Here is a 16,883-nt window from a genome sequence, read left to right on the forward strand (position 1 = left end):
CTAGGCGCCACTTTCTAGCGCCGCAGCGCTTGAATAGTAACCCAATGAACAGTACCAGTGAACAGTACCCGTGAATAGTAAAAAAATTTTTTTTTTAAAATTCGGGCATTACATATACACATATAGGACCGAGCTGAGGGGCACTATCAAGCTAATAAGAGAGGTAGGGGAATTTCGCGAGCAAATCAGAAGGCATCACCCAGGGAAAACTGACCTTATCAGGGGGGTCGGGATGATTCTCCATAGCAGCAAGGTAATCAAGGTCCTCGGGTCAAATAAATAGCCAATCACCTGATCCGAAGTATAATACATATGTGGGGGCAACCGATGGAGACTAAGGCAAGGCAAAGAAAGCTCATGGGAGGAGATTGGAAAATCTTGGAGTAGATCTTGTTCCTAAGTCCGGCCCAACTATCATCTTCGGAGCAGAGGACCTGAAAGATGTCGCTGCACCGCACAAAGACGCTTTACTAGTAACCGTCATTATGGTCAGTTATGATGTGGCAAGAATCTTCGTCTACACGGGAAGTTCAGTTAATATTCTCTCTTCAAGAGGACCTTTAATCAAATGAAGGTGGAAGGATTTGAGTTTGATCCCATCTTTACAACCTTGTTGGGGTTCACGGGACATGCTGTACAATTGTTATGAAAGATAATGCTTTATTTATCATTGGGGACGGGGGCGTGCCCGTATTACAAAAATGTCATGTTTTACGGTGGTGGATGTTCATTCCTCATACAAAGGAATATTGGGCAAACCTGCCCTTGCTGAGTTTCGAGCTGTTAGCTCCACCTATCATAAGAAGTTGAAGTTTCATGTAAGAAAGGAGGTAGGAGTCGTCTACGGAGACAAGAATTCAGCCCGGCGCTGCTATGTGGATGAGGTGAAAGTGGAAGTGAAGAGGTCCCGTAGGGAAGTAGGTATGGTGGAGCAAGTGCAAAACATCAGCATGGGCAGGCCTGGATTCCCTAAGCTGGCAGACTGACCTTGAGGGCGATGGGTTTCAGGGGCCCGTCGGTTCCTAGATGAGGTGTCTTGGGGAACATAGGACCCCAAGCGATGGTCATAACAGAGACCTGTTCCCTGCTGACCTCCACCACCACAGCCTTGAACTTTCGCTTGTCGGGACCATCAGAGCTGGCCTTATTTATCCTCTTGGCCTCGGTCCTTTTAATGATGGCATTCATAACTCTGTTAGTTGTGATAAGTGTAAAATCTCAATCAGCAAAAAAAAGGAGAGGGAAACAGGGGCCGAGAAAAACTCCATACACTCATTACCTTGGGGGGAAACTTTGGCCGAGCTGAGCCCGTAATAGCACAAGAGATCCTCAAACAGGAGGGTTGGAGTATGGAAGCGTCGACCTCTAATGGCCTCAAAGAGCCCGACAAAAGATAGGCTCTTGCGGAAGCCCGGAGGAGAAGGGACCTGTAAGGACCGTGTATCGTGTTACCGTAAATCCTGTGTGATTATCGATAATTCATGAAATTGATATGCGATTATGTATTTGATGTATATTATGACAATGAAATTGAGAAAATGAATATTGAATATGAATTGACGTTGTAAGAGCTCGAGTGGAGAGGCCGGACGCCAATTTAGTACAAACATAAATATTTTGTACAGAATGTGTGGCGCCGGGCGGTAGAAAATGACCACCCGAGCGCCAAGGTAGAAAAGGTTAGTGTCGAGCAGAACACTCCGCGCCCGAGCGGTAACTTTTGACCGCCCGAGCGCGGCATAAAGATTTCTCGGGGACAGAATGTCTCGCGCTCGGGCGCGAGAATTCTACCGCCCGAGCGCCGAAGCGGTGAGTTGATAAGAACAATTCTTTCATTCATTTTCTTCATTTCCTTACCGTGGCTTCGAGAGAAAAGAAGGGAAACTCGATTTCATTCTTCCGAATCGACTTCGAAACGCTGTCTAAACGCGAAACAAATTATATATTTGTGAGCGTCGCGTCGAGAGCTTCCTTTTGAGGTAAATTTCTTCTAGTTCCAGCAGCTCGAAATATCAAAGTGCTGGAATAGCATGTATTTGAAGTTGAATTTCTGATATGTAGTAGAATAACCGACAAGAAACTTGTATTCAAAGTCGGAATTGAATTATGATATGAATTTGATTTGATATGAATTTTTGAAGTTTCAAATGATATTTGAAACTCATATTAATGATTTTGGAGTATGTTATTGATTGGAATGAGTATGTTATTGATGTAGATAAAGTGTAATAATCAATATCTTCAGGCTACATCAACTGAAAACGAAGAATTGAGGTATGTTGCGACCGGGTAACATACGACAGGTATCTGTATTATATGATATATGTTGGATTGATTTGATTGATTGGAATTAGAATATGTGTCTATATGCCTACTTGTTGATTAATGTGGCATACATGACATGGAGAATTGAATATCGATGTATAAAATAAATGTTTTGTTAACACACATCATTTTATGCATACATCGATACATGACATGCAAGTTGAGCTATGATCCTTGGATACCTTGATATGATTGGATTGGATTCCGGGGTTTGTGAACACAATCGCTATGCCGGTATTATATGATCCGTAAAGCATAGACAATTGTGGCCCCATATGATTGGATATGAGATTTGGGACTTGATGGCGCTTTGCCGACGCTATCATACGAGTATCCCATATTGGCCGGTGTGCCAGCTCGAGCATTGATTTGATAGCGATTCGATTGATTCTGACATGTGCTCAGTGGATGGGCATTTGACCCGATACCTCCACGACATACATGCATTGCATACCATATATCATTGCTTAGATATCTGTGGTATATATGATTGGTTGTTCCATACGGAGCTTTGCTCACCCCCAAGGGGGGCTGTTGTTGCCTTTGTGTGTGGACAATGGCAGGTACTCCAGGATATCAGGAGACCGGAGAGGGTACTTCTGGAGGGAGCCACAGCTTGGGCTGAGGTTTTATGTTTATGTCTTGTTCCCAGTATATATGTATATGTATTTATATACCGGGGCATGTCCCGAGGATATGAGTTGTTTGTATATGATTGGTGTTGATTACGTGTGGGCATGTTTTATGAATTGAGATGAAATACTATTTTTAGTATTCAAATAAAATGATTTGGGCTCATTGTAAAGAAAATTTAAACTCGTTTTCCGCTGTAACTAATTAACCCTAATCAGATTGCATTGTAATAACGATTAGGAGCTAAGGGCCCCACACAGATGGTATCAGAGCATAGCTGGGAATGCTCGATTGAGTTTTGTGTACACTTGAATAGGCACAAATGAATTGTGCGCTTGTGTTTGAATTATTTGTATTACTTGCTCCTACTTGATTTGATGCGAGTAAGTATCTGATGAGATTGATGATATGAGATGATGAGATTATGAAATTGTGATATTCATCTTTTGATTTGTAGATGGATCCCACAAATGAAACTGCGAGTAGCAGTACTGAGAGGATTGCTGGGCAATTTGAAGGATTGTCCATGGATGTAGTGATGGCTCGATTCCAGGATCTGAAACCACCGAGGTTCTTTGGCACTGAGAGTGCTGAAAGAGCTGAGGCCTGGCTAAAGGATATCGAGCACCTGCTTAATATTGTTGAGTATTCTAAGGCTCGGAGACTGAAACTTGCTTTGTATCAGCTGAAAGACCGAGCTAAATCTTGGTGGGAAGCCGCTGAGATTGGACTGAAGGAAGCCAGGATTGAAGTCACATGGGATGTCTTCAAGGCCCAGTTTTTGGAGCAGTATTCTCCTCCATCTTATTATACTGCACAGGAGAATAAATTTAATAATCTGCAGCAGGGAACGATGTCTATTGCAGAGTATGCTTCGAAGTTTTCTACTTTACTGAAGTATGCACCTCACGTAGCTGGGAATGCGAGGGCAAAATATAACAGGTTTGTAAATGGATTACATCCTGCTTTATCTACTTATGTTGTTTCTGGATTGCCTACCAGCTACGCATAGGCAGTTGAACGAGCTAAGGCAGCCGAGGCTGAACTTAGGCGGGGAGCTCCACAGTATACTCCTCCACCTCCGGTGTCAGCTCAGCAGCCTACTTTGAGGCTGAGAGGTAAGAAGTTTAAGAAGACTGGTTCTGTTTCTTCGTCTTCTTCGAGCTCTCGTGGATCACAGCGAGGGAGTCCTGTGATTGCACCCTATTGTAGCCATTGTGGGGGTAAACATACTATCGAGCAGTGTCGAGGTATGTTTGGTACTTGTTATCAATGTGGCCAGGAAGGCCATTTCTCTCGAGTATGTCCGAACAGGGGTACGACTTCTGCTCAACCCCAGCCAGGATTTAGAGGTGGCCCTGGTATGACGAGACCTACTGTTCCTGTTCCATCATTTCAGCAGTCGAGTGTCCCACGATATCGAGGACCGGGTGGTCAGAGTACCCAAGTTCCTCCTCAAGTGAGAGTGTATGCCATGACTGAGGATCAGGCGAGAGAAGCTCCTGGAGGCGTGATTGCAGGTATTTGCACGCTTTGCGATTATCCTGCACGTGTTTTATTTGATACAGGAGCATCTCATTCATTCATATCTCATGCATTTGTTGCATCTCACGATATTGAGTGTACCCCGTTGTATGACACTTTGTCGATAGCCACGCCAGCAGGGAAGATTATTTTGTCTGAAAAAGTTGTGCATAATTGTGTATTAATATATGAGGATAATGTGATGTTCTTGAATTTGATTGTTCTCCCAATGCACGACTTTGATTGTATTGTTGGCATGGATATCTTGATGACGAATCGAGCTACTGTTGATTGTTGTCATGGAGTGGTTCGATTTCGACCGATTGATGGACCCAAATGGAATTTTTATGGCAAGGGTTCCCAAGCCAAAATTCCATTGGTATCTTCCTTGGAAATGTCCCGATTGTTGACTAGCGGAGATGAAGGTTATCTTATCTACGCTATTGATATTTCGAAGAATGAGTCTTCTTTATCCGAGATTCCTGTTGCGAAAGAATTTCCAGATGTATTTTCCGATGAGATTCCTGATTTTCCTCCTCATCGAGAAGTTGAGTTTAGTATTGATCTTGTGTCGGGGACTGCGCCTATTTCTAAAGCTCCCTATCGTATGGCACCATTGGAATTGAAAGAATTGAAAGAACAATTACAGGATCTTCTCTATAAGGGATATATTCGACCGAGTGTATCACCTTGGGGAGCTCCAGTTTTATTTGTTCGAAAGAAAGATGGTACGATGCGAATGTGTATTGATTATAGGCAATTGAATCGGGCTACTGTGAAAAACAAGTACCCACTTCCTCGTATTGATGATTTGTTTGATCAGCTTCAAGGTACTTCTGTATACTCGAAGATTGATCTTCGTTCTGGGTATCATCAAGTACGAGTTCGAGACGAAGATGTGCCCAAAACTGCTTTTCGTACGAGGTATGGCCACTATGAATTTCTGGTTATGCCTTTCGGTCTTACGAATGCTCCTGCTATTTTTATGGACTTAATGAATCGTGTCTTCCGAGATTATCTGGACCGATTCGTTATTGTATTTATCGATGATATTCTTGTATATTCGAAATCGAAAAAGGAGCATGCTGAACATTTGAGACTGGTACTTCAAACTCTTCGTACTAGTCATTTATATGCCAAATTGTCCAAATGTGAATTTTGGATGGACAGAGTGGTATTTTTGGGCCACGTCATTTCAAGACATGGCATATCTATTGATCCTGCTAAGGTCGAAGCTGTATTGAATTGGCCGAGACCTACGAATGTTCCTGAGATCCGTAGCTTCATGGGTTTGGCTTGATATTATCGACGTTTTATCGAGGGATTTTCGAAAATAGCTAAACCTATTACTCAACTGACACAGAAGAATCAGCGATTCATTTGGTCAGATGAATGTGAAGCTAGTTTTCTTGAATTGAAGACGAGATTGACCACAGCACCTGTGCTTACTATTCCCTCAGGTACCGGAGGATTTGTGGTATGTACATATGCGTCTGGTAAAGGTTTGGGCTGTGTTTTGATGCAACATGGAAAAGTGGTTGCTTATGCATCTCGTCAATTGAAATCTCATGAAACACGTTATCCTGTTCATGATCTCGAATTGGCTGCCATTGTGATTGCTCTGAAAATTTGGCGCCATTATTTGTACGGAGAAAAGTTTGTTTTATTTTCAGACCATAAGAGTCTGAAATATCTCTTTTCTCAATCTGATTTGAATATGAGGCAACGCAGGTAGATGGATCTCTTGAAGGACTTTGATTGTGAGATTCAATATCACCCTGGATCGGTGAATGTTACTGCGGATGCCCTTAGTCGGAAAGTTTATGATTCTGTTTTAACTTCTGTTTGTGTCGCCAAGGTACATGAGGATATTTGTACTTCTGGCTGGACTTTTCACTCGAATTGGAATTCTGTTACTCTCTCAGCATTGCAAATTGAGCCGAATTTGATATCGAAGATAGGAAAGGCCCAACGAAGCGATGCTCAGATCCAAAAGTCGAAAGAACTGGTATCGGCAGGACATCAATCTGGATTCCAGATTTCTTCTGATGGTTCTTTACGACTTAATGGTCGGCTGGTAGTCCCTAATGATTCTGATTTGAAATCTGCTCTTCTTCGTGAAGCACATTGTAGCAAATACAGTATTCACCCTGGAGGTCGGAAGCTGTATTTGACATTGAGACCTCAATTCTGATGGAAACGTATGAAGAAGGACATTGCTGAGTTTATTTCGAAATGTCTCGTCTGCCAGCAAGTAAAAGCCGAGAGAATGAAACCGGGAGGATTGCTCCATAGTCTTGAAATCCCGGAATAATGGAATTGGGAACATATCGCTATGGATTTTGTGACTTATTTACCTCGTTCGCCCAAGGGCTGTGATGCTATTTGGGTGATTATTGATCGGCTTTCGAAATCTGCGCATTTTATTCCGTATGAACGGACTTATTCTTATAAGAGAATGGCCCGTTTATACATTGAGAATGTTGTGAGACTGCACGGTGTGCCAGTCTCGATTGTATCTGATCGTGATCCCAGATTTGCTTCTAAATTCTTGGGTAGTTTTCAGGAAGCGATGGGTATGCGATTGGCTATGAGTACTGCTTATCATCCTCAAACTGATGGCCAGACCGAGCGTACGATTCAGACTCTAGAGGATATGTTGCGTGCGATTGTGATGGACTTCAGAATGGGATGCCAAGATGCCTTACCATTGGTCGAATTTTCTTATAATAATAGCTTTCAGACGAGTATCGGTATGGCACTGTTTGAAGCTCTATATGGGAGACGATGTAGATCATCGTTATTCTGGGATGAGATTGGTGAGAGACAATTGACTGGACCTGAAATGATACAGAAATGAACGATAAGGTTCAGTTGATTCGGCAGCGGATGAAAGCTGCTCAGGATCGTCAAACGAGTTATGCGAATAAACGAAGACGACCCTTGGAATTCCAGAAAGGTGACAGAGTATTTTTGAAAATATCTCCCTTTAGAGGCACTGTTCGATTTGGCATGCGAGGGAAATTATCTCCTCGTTATGTTGGTCCATACGAGATTCTGGATCGAGTTGGTGATCTTGCGTATCGATTGGCATTGCCACCAGCTCTATCTACTATTCATGATGTGTTTCATGTTTCTATGCTGAGGAAATATGAACCCGATCCATCACATGTACTTGCACCTGACGAGGTTGAACTGGATCCTTCTCTTTCCTATGTCGAACAACCTGTTCGTATTATGGATCGAAAGGAAAAGATATTGAGAAATAAATCGATTCCCCTAGTACGAGTGCAATGGACACGACATGGTGTTGAAGAGTCGACGTGGGAATTGGAGAGCAAAATGCGAGATTCATATCCACATTTATTTGATGCTAATCCATCTGTTCCATTGTATTCGATGTATTCTGATCCTTTTACTGATTTTAGCTTTGATATGTACTATAACTGGTGACATATGTATGGTTGCCAATGTTATGTATATAGAGATGTTTGAGATTTCGAGGACGAAATCTTTTAAGAGGGGGAGAAATGTAAGGACCGTGTATCGTGTTACCGTAAATCCTGTGTGATTATCGATAATTCATGAAATTGATATGTGATTATGTATTTGATGTATATTATGACAATGAAATTGAGAAAATGAATATTGAATATGAATTGACGTTGTAAGAGCTCGAGTGGAGAGGCCGGACGCCAATTTAGTACAAACATAAATATTTTGTACAGAATGTGTGGCGCCCGGGCGGTAGAAAATGACCGCCCGAGCGCCAAGGTAGAAAAGGTTAGTGTCGAGCAGAACACTCCGCGCCCGAGCGGTAACTTTTGACCGCCCGAGCGCGGCATAAAGATTTCTCGGGGACAGAATGTCTCGCGCTCGGGCGCGAGAATTCTACCGCCCGAGCGCCGAAGCGGTGAGTTGATAAGAACAATTCTTTCATTAATTTTCTTCATTTCCTTACCGTGGCTTCGAGAGAAAAGAAGGGAAACTCGATTTCCTTCGTCCGAATCGACTTCGAAACGCTGTCTAAACGCGAAACAAATTATATATTTGTGATCGTCGCGTCGAGAGCTTCCTTTTGAGGTAAATTTCTTCTAGTTCCAGCAGCTCGAAATATCAAAGTGCTGGAATAGCATGTATTTGAAGTTGAATTTCTGATATGTAGTAGAATAACCGACAAGAAACTTGTATTCAAAGTCGGAATTGAATTATGATATGAATTTGATTTGATATGAATTTTTGAAGTTTCAAATGATATTTGAAACTCATATTAATGATTTTGGAGTATGTTATTGATTGGAATGAGTATGTTATTGATGTAGATAAAGTGTAATATCAATATCTTCAGGCTACATCAACTGGAAACGAAGAATTGAGGTATGTTGCGACCGGGTAACATACGACAGGTATCTGTATTATATGATATATGTTGGATTGGATTGAGAATATGTGTCTATATGCCTACTTGTTGATTAATGTGGCATACATGACATGGAGAATTGAATATCGATGTATAAAATAAATGTTTTGTTAACACACATCATTTTATGCATACATCGATACATGACATGCACGTTGAGCTATGATCCTTGGATACCTTGATATGATTGGATTGGATTCCGGGGTTTGTGAACACAATCGCTATGCCGGTATTATATGACCCGTAAAGCATAGACAATTGTGGCCCCATATGATTGGATATGAGATTTGGGACTTGATGGCGCTTTGCCGACGCTATCATACGAGTATCCCATATTGGCCGGTGTGCCAGCTCGAGCATTGATTTGATAGCGATTCGATTGATTCTGACATGTGCTCAGTGGATGGGCATTTGACCCGATATCTCCACGACATACATGCATTGCATACCATATATCATTGCTTAGATATCTGTGGTATATATGATTGGTTGTTCCATACGGAGCTTTGCTCACCCCCAAGGGGGGCTGTTGTTGTCTTTGTGTGTGGACAATGGCAGGTACTCCAGGATATCAGGAGACCGGAGAGGGTACTTCTGGAGGGAGCCACAGCTTGGGCTGAGGTTTTATGTTTATGTCTTGTTCCCAGTATATATGTATATGTATTTATATACCGGGGCATGTCCCGAGGATATGAGTTGTTTGTATATGATTGGTGTGAATTGAGATGAAATACTATTTTTAGTATTCAAATAAAATGATTTGGGCTCATTGTAAAGAAAATTTAAACTCGTTTTCCGCTATAATTAATTAACCCTAATCAGATTGCATTGTAATAACGATTAGGAGCTAAGGGCCCCACAGGACCTCAGGTGGAGCAAGCTCGCCACTGGAAGCTGATGTCCCTCGGGTCATAGTGCTTGACAAAAAAAAGTGATTTTTCCATCATTTGTCGGAACTTGGAGCACCTTCAAAAAACTGATAGTTAGGACGAGCTAAGAAGTAGAAGGGCCCTCTTCGGATCTCTTAGGAAGATAAAAATGAGATAAGGAAAAACAATCGACCTCAAAGCCTATGGCCTTAAAAATAACTACAATATTGCTCAAGGTTAGAAAAGAATTGGAAGTAAATTGTCCAGGGTGGTTCTAATAGAATTGGATGAGATGATGAAAAAAGAGAGGGAGATGAAATCGGAGTCCATCCTCTAGCTGATATTGGTAAGAAGTTGTAATATCCCATAAGGGGAGTGTGAACTCTCTCTTCAGAGTGAGGAAATGAAAATTTGAAGTCAAGAGGGGCATGAGAGAGAGCTCGGAGCCAGTCCTCGTCTGAGGCATCTAACCACGAAGGGTACAGCTCAATCAAGGATCACTCATCCTAACTGGTTCCTCAACGTGATAGAAACCGTGATAGAAACCGAGCTGGTTCCGGACTAGGCCATCATTACCATTAGAGAGGCATGAGCTGACCCCCTCGGTTGCAAGGTGATCATTTGACCCTCTAGGTACATCATTTTGGGGATCATTTTGATCCACCTCATAGAAGATCTCCTCGAAGGTCGAAGTTGGAGGACCTATTGGGGAAGGCCAAAAATTAGAAGTGTACCTAAAGAAGGAAAGTTTGGAAATTGGGAGCTAAGAAGAAATCAAAAGTATGAGGTCGGATCTGAGGTGAGAAAGGGTTGAAATGTAAAATATGAATGAAGAGTGATGACAAGTATTTATAGATGGACCAAGATGAGACCGCACTTGTTGATTTCAATGAATTGAATGGTCGAGATTGTCTCGAAGTACGCAAAATTAATCAATAAGGTAATAAATGGAAGAGATATTTCAAATTCAGGGTATGAATAGACATGGCTAAAAGCTCTGTCTCACACCTTAGCACCACCCTCGGGCCTCCGAGAGCTCTGACTACAGCGAGCTTCTGGTCCCAGACATCAGCTCGACTTGAGAGGGAGACTCGTGATACCTCAGGAGATAGGCTCGGCCCAATCTCGACGACCTAGGAGAATTCATGCTCGATATTTAGGTATTCTCGAGAGATGATCTTAATGGCTAGGGATCACTAGGAGGTCATTCCATTCTCCCAGATCCATCGAGACATCTTAGGACCCACCTTGGGACTCCATTTACCTAGATTTTTTGGGAGCTCATCTGAGAGCCTGGCTCAACCGACCTCCCATACTTCCATAATCTTATTGATTAGCATGGCGTTGCCGACCTCCAAGCACATATCATCGCAGCGATTGAGAAAGTCTTGGCCGACCTCCCGAGCTGAACTTCTTAGAAATTTTGGACTTGCACTGTTCGCGTCACACGAGCTCATGCCTCAATGAGCTCCCACTCAAATACATCAATATGTAATCCGCAGAAATAAAGCTCATAGAGATTTAATCTATCTTAATTGAGATTCTGAGAATCCAAAGTCAAACGAAAAGAAGGATTCCAACGGATTTAGAATCCTACAAAGACTAGAGTTGTAATTGTCAAAGAACTCTACTCACTCAGTGATTCTTCTCCTATAAATATTAGGTTTCGGTTATTGTTTATTCATTCACATATTTACTCATTCTGAACACACACAGTACTATCTCTATTTTCTATTCTCTGACTTGAGCGTCGGAGGGCTTGTGCCTAAACAACCTTCAGTCCTCCTTTTAACATTTATGTTTGTGTTTCTAGATCGAAAAGTCCGGCCCGAACTTCCAAAACGATATCTGAACTTCCTACATGCCTCGCAATTTGCATCAACATCAATATATATGTGTGCTTGTATGTGTCGTGTGGGTGCATGATTGTGTGATCGGAATGTACTGTGTAGACGAGGGGTGAACGCACGAGTTATTGAGGTGTTTCAAGGCATCGAGGTCGTGGTTGGGCTGTCCGCGTGAGGATGGTCGCTGGTGTTGTGCGCTCCTTTCGCGGTCATGGCCTAAATGCGACCCCGAGCCCATCACACCAAGGCAGAGTCAAGGTCGTGATTAGTATAGGCAACAATATACTATGAGAAATAATTAAAAGAAAAATGATACTTGGCATGCATGTTCGCTTCCTTAATACGTTGGTACTATTCATTAAATAAGGATAAAATATTAAACTGTTTTTAAAATTTTCCTTTTCATACATTTTTTAAATTTGTGTGAAAACATACATAGACGTTTAAGGACGAAAGGATGGAGTAATTCTTTTAATAAAATTGCGCAATCATGAGATATATGAGTTCGAGTTTTATGGAGTAAAACTTCATGTACTGGTTAGTTAGAAATATCAATTTTATCAACGCATTATGTTTTCCACATTTATTTTTAAGAAATCAAGGACGTTATATTTTATAATTTGGCGTCCTTAAGACCCGACCACTTCATCCAGGTTTTTCACTCCTAAATTCACCCGATGTTACGTAGAATCCTCATATTAAAGTGCTATGATTCTTTTAGCTAGCTATCTACCTAAAGGAAAGCTATCTACCTAAAAGAATCATCGCACTTTAATATGAGGATTCTACGTAACATCGGGTGAATTTAGGAGTGAAAAACCTGGATGAAGTGGGGAGGTCAAGTCCCTACGGCAGACAGAAAAGGCCGGTGTCGATGTCCCTATATGAACAAGTACATAATCCTTATCATGTCAGGACGCAAAATGATGGGATATCCTCGGTTAATTTGGGGATTCTGCGTAACATCGGGTGAATTTAGGAGTGAAAAAACCTGGATAAAATGGAGAGGTCAAGTCCCTAAGGCATACAGAAAAGGTCGGTGTCGATGTCCCTATATGAACAAATAAGCACATAATCTTTATCATGTCACGACGCAAAATGATGGGATATCCACGGTTTGTCGTGTATGTACGTACGTTGAAAAGAAACTATATGCTGGCAACGTTCCTTTCTGTTCGTCAATTTTAAATAACTATTATGTGCAAATATTGGTTTTTCCTTGCTTTAATGAATATTGTACATAATAATGGGAAAAAAATTACCTATTCAAATAAAAAAAAATTATTTAGTACGTTTATAATTTTTTGAAAATATTTATTTCGTTTTATATCGAGGAAAACGGTTAACTCATAATGTAATTGTCATGTTTTCTATTTTCTGTCTTCTAACTTTTAAAAGTTGGATCTTAGTCTTGTAATTTTAGTTTTAGAGGGTTTTTATTTTTAGTCATATTTCGTCGTGATATTGACATGACATTGAAAAATGTTGACATATCTAGCTCCTAAGAAATAAAGCTAAAAAAAACCTCAGAATGCAAAGTTACTTGAATAAAAAACATATTCAACATATTAGATGATGAAAATTAAAAGCACGACAACGTAGAAGAAAAAACCGATTATTTTTCCTTTCATATTGTGCTTCACGATTAATTATGATATTAGCGCAAGATCTAATATTGAATTTTTAAGTTCAAAGTCTAGCAGTTATTCAAGTTTACTTTCAAGAAAATTTATGTATATATATCAATGACTGCACATGAATGATGAACATACTGAGAATAACTAATAATTTTTTAAATGTTTTAGACGAAATGCTAAGTAAATAAGGGAACTTGTGTTTTTTGTTTTTTTAATTTTCACATTTTTTCATTTTTTATTATATTATTGATCAGTTCATGATTTTAGTTATGCTATTTTTTTCAATTTTAGTTCTTTTTCACCAAAATGCCAACGTGGTACTTGATATGTCAGCAATGTCAGGTGTCATCTTATCACTTTCGAATATCATGTCAGCATTTTTCGACGCCACATTAGTATTTTGGTAAAAAGGATTAAAATTGAAAATTGTGTAAGTTACATGAGTAAAATCATAAATTGATTAATAACATAAACGAATACGAAAAATGTACACATTATGAAACAAAAAATACAATTTTCTCAAGTAAATAGTACTCTGGCTAATCTATCCAGAGTTGATAGAAAACCCAAAGATTCTTATACATATTAGTGATATAACTTTTGGAGAGCGTATCCTTCAATATTGCCACAAAATATTTACTTTTTTTTTACTATAGTTGGTTTAATGTCAAAAAATTTATAATATATTAATGTTATTACTACTCAATAATTCAAGTTATCCTTTTTATCATTATCATTGCTTTTCCTGAGATTCTATTCTATCTTCCATTGTACTGATATTATTTAATTATTAGAGCGACTTTGGATCAACAATTTCTTTAAAAAAATATTACTAACTGGAATAAATTTGGATTAGAAATTTCTTTCAAAAGTTTTGGTTCAAAAAAGGTTTTTTAGATAGAGTATTTTTTATTTGAATATGCCAAAGTGAAATAATTCTATAAATTGTTAAAATTTAATGTTAAATGTAATAAGTATTTGGCAAAAAATTGTGTGAGACGGTCTCACGGGTCGTATTTTGTGAGACGTATCTTTTATTTGGGTCATCCATGAAAAAGTATTACTTTTTATTGTGAATATTGATAGGGTTGACCCGTCTAACAGATAAAGATTCGTGAGACCGTCTCACAAGATAACTACTACTAATATTTGTGTACTTTCATTTATTTTTTGTGAGGATTTTTTATGTGACGCTGAATACGTGAGCAATATTTAGTGTGTTGTCGGTAGTATTAGGTTTGATGTAAAGTATGTCTAATAACACGTCATTACTATTTGGCACAATGTTAGTACTTCGACGAAAAAATTAGTAAAATTATATGTTTTTTTTATTGAAATAAGACCAATTTTCATAACTTACATGCCAAAATAACCCTTTACCAATTGTGTGAAGCTTTCATTCCAAAAGAAAGAATAAGTTGGAGTAGAAAATTTTCAAATATTCGGCTTTCAGCAAGTATACTGCAATACTATCCATCCCAATTATATAGTTCATGTTTACTTTTTCATCGGTCCCAAATATATAATTCATTTTTCATATTTAATAAACTCTTTTACTAATATACACATATTTAATATGCATAATTGTATTCAATTTTCATTAATTTGGTTTCTCAGTATCATTAAATAAGAGTGTACCAGAAAACTTGCATGTATAATTTGTTTTCCCAATAACATTCTTATTCTGTTTGAAAAACAAATTGAACTATATAATTTGAACGAATAAAATATGCTAGGATAATAAAATAGTTTAGAAGGGAGTTAAACAAATTATTTAAAATTTTCTTCTAAATTTTAGCTAGCAGTAACAGTTGTTAGCTATTAGTGTCTATCTCTCGACCAAATAGACACAACTTGACCACTGAAAAAGAGTTTTTCAAGTGTGGAAGGTTCGGTCGGACTAGTGAATCAATATATACTCACTAAAAGAAAATTCTAACAAGATAACAAGACAGATAAATAGACAGAAAGTAAGCAGCTGGAAATAAATAACATAAGATATATGGAAGTTCGAAGATAATATCCTTCTATGTCTCATCTTCTTCTACTTAAAAGAAAAAATCAACTAAAAGACTTTGATTTTCAATATTTTGTAACAACCCACTTCATTTATGACTTATCTATTGTCTGTACTTGATCAAATGGAGAAAAATCTGCACTTATATTTGTCTTTTTAGGAGACATTTTTGTTCAACTGAAGACGTCTACTGTTGTGCATTGATTGATCAAAAGATTATGAAATGTCTGACTGTTAATCTTGAAAGCATCTTGATCTTACAGAAATATGTGCAGCTTGATTTAAAAATAACTAGTTGGAGAAATACGCAGTCCAACTAAAATCTTGAATATGGGTTTATCCGATTTGACTTCATGGCATCAAACTAGAAAAAACTGATCATGAAACAACTCGATATTATTGTATGTTAATACAAAAAACTAAGAAATTTTCAATCTAAGATAGTAGGATTTTGTGGCTTGTGTAATATCAATACCATATTTCTTTGAACAATATAACCATTAGAAATTAATGATTGTTGGTGGGAATTGAATATCTACAGTGATGAAGAAAAGGATTTGTGTTAGATATGAGCTTTTTAGGGTTGCCTCTTCCAAAAAGCAGTTGCACTAAAAAAAACTAAGAAAATAATAATTTCATTAAAATCTGATGTGTCTCACCTTATTGATGAAGCGGTGAGGAAAATAAATAAAGATACATAAATTATAAATTTGAATCTTTTAGAGATTATAATGATATTGTTAAAAAAAAAAAAGATGTGATGATTCAATTATGGAGGTTTTTTCTTTAATTAAGCCGAGTTTTTCCCTTATTAAAAATCTAATATTGAATTAAACAAAAAAATTTCTATGAGATCGTCTTAAAACAAATTTTGCGAGAGAATCCCAACCCGACGGTGAAATGTCCTCTATTTTTTTAAAAAAAATAATCATAAACTCGAAAATTACTAATTAAAATAAAACTGAACATTTCCATAAATCATAATAATTTAACATTCGAAATCTCAAGTGCATAAAAATTCCTAAATCGTCAATTAACAAAAATCCTACGTCGACCTTTAAAAAGATCATTTATCATCAACCTAAAGCATAAAAATCTCTAATAAATTCATTAACATAAATCCTTCAAATCTTTTATCTATCAAACTAATGCGAAAAATAAATGTTCATCGGGAGTGTACTTCCGCACTCGGTCCACTCAAGCGTCAGCGCCTCCCTCAATGTCCCCAAATCCTGCAATATTTAAACCTAGTGAGTCTAATGACTCAGCACGTTCATAACATGAGTAGCAAATAATACATATACAATCACAAGCATTAAAAATCATACTTTTATTTAAAATAACTTTTGAACATAAATAAATCGTAAATCGTAAATTCATATAATCGTAAAGTTTTCAATCATTTATCATTTTGTGCGAAATTTGATCCTTGAAAGTGACTAGAATTTTATCCTCTGGTCTAATGATCATTCTTCAGCTCCACATGGCCCATGTGGACGGGCACTAGGCACCGCCATTGAAATACAATCGTTAGGCTCTCTTTAAGGTCTTTTCCCGTAAACGGGCTCTATCTGGGGCCTTCTCCCTCATGACATTCCCATAAAATTGTAA

Source organism: Primulina tabacum, chromosome 5 (genome assembly GCF_025594145.1).
Source record: "Primulina tabacum isolate GXHZ01 chromosome 5, ASM2559414v2, whole genome shotgun sequence".
NCBI classification, from domain to species: Eukaryota; Viridiplantae; Streptophyta; class Magnoliopsida; order Lamiales; family Gesneriaceae; genus Primulina; species Primulina tabacum.